Source organism: Echinops telfairi, unplaced genomic scaffold, assembly GCF_000313985.2.
Source record: "Echinops telfairi isolate 266 unplaced genomic scaffold, ASM31398v2 ScPeMD7_7466;HRSCAF=8504, whole genome shotgun sequence".
NCBI classification, from domain to species: domain Eukaryota; kingdom Metazoa; phylum Chordata; class Mammalia; order Afrosoricida; family Tenrecidae; genus Echinops; species Echinops telfairi.
In genome coordinates, this window is record NW_022111366.1 from 4,882,993 (window position 1) to 4,884,596 (window position 1,604).

Below are 1,604 nucleotides of genomic sequence, written 5' to 3' on the forward strand. Positions count from 1 at the left end.
GTATGAGCAGAGTGCTCCTTAGAGACAAGGATGGTGAGATTCGTCTTCCATACTTTGGACGTCTTGTCAAGAGCGAGTAAGCCCTGGAGGACAACATCGGTCAAGTAGAGGGACAGCAAAAAAAAGAACCATGTCCTCAGTGAGTTGGATTGACACTGTGGCTGCAACAACGGGCTCAAGCACAGAACAACTGTGAGGAAGCACAGGCTTGGCAACGTTCCGTTCCATTGAGCATAAGGTCTCTATGGGTCGGAAAGGACCCAATGACGTGGACCCCTATACTCTTATCTACACAGAAACTAGTGCAACTCTGTTAAAAAAAAAAAAGAAAATCCTATTGCACCCCTGCTCAGCCTTCCAGTGACTTGCATCTCACTCGGCATAAAGCCAAACATTTTACGATGGCCCACAGTCTTAGGCTATTAGAATTCTCTGGTCTGCTCATGTGGTAGTTACATAATCTATTGTCAATCTGAGATGAGTGGAGGGGTGGAGCTTGGCCTGTCAATCAGGTCACAGCTGGATGACCTCATTTGGAGGTGCTAAGGAGATAAATAGCTCCTTGGAGGTGGGACACAGGCTCACTCCCTGTGAGACATCCCTGATGAGAAGCCACATGTAGCTACTTTGATGCAGCCAGAGCCCTGGGAGCTGGAAAAGCCATGTAGAGATGCCTGCCAATGCTGAGATGCTTACAATGCCACTGTATCCACAAGACTTCCCACCCATAGCCTGTGATCATTGCATATGCATTGTGAGTCTGAAGAGAACTTTATAGATTGGAATCAGACACAGGGGCTAATAATATTGGACTTATGGGCTTGATCTGGGCTGGGCTGGGATGTTTTCATAATGTACAATTACACTTTATATAAAACTCTTTCTTATAGACACGAGTCTCCCTGGATATTTCTCTACCCGGACTAACACATCTCACCTTTTACTCTTCCCACCTCATTCAGTTCCAGTCTCCTTACTATTCTTCGCTGTGCTAACCAATCTGCAACCTTGCCTGAAGGAAAAGGTCATTTCAAATTACAATGTTCTTCTTGCCTCAGTGCCTTAAATGGGTCCTTCCACAATGTCCTTTCCCTGCCAATTGCAGGCACTCCAACTACAGTCACCAATTTTCTCATTCCTTAAATTTCGACCAAATGGCTGCTGCTTCTCAGAAAGCTCGAGTCTGGGTGACTTATCCTCCCTCCACTGTCTCTTCACCACCCAGTGGCTCTTCCCTACTCCAAGGGAAACAATTCCAGTGCCACATCTCATCCTGCTTACAGAAGCAAACCCATTCTCCTTCTCCACTTACAGTGAGGACTCCTGAGTCAGCATCGGCTCGATGGCACTGAAGAAATGAATTTGTCATATTTTAAATAGCCCCCACACCCCCAGGTAAGTGCTGGACTGTTCACTAGGTCTGGGGTTCAACCTCGCCAGCCCCCCTGTGGGAGAAAGATGAGACGCACTGCTCCCGTAGAGTTACAGCCCACAAAGGCAGTTCTAGTCTGTCCTGTAGGGTTACCGAGTCAGGATCAAGCGATGACAGAGGGCTTGGGCATGCACTTGATACACAATTACTGGCAACATCTAGCTTGTCCTTG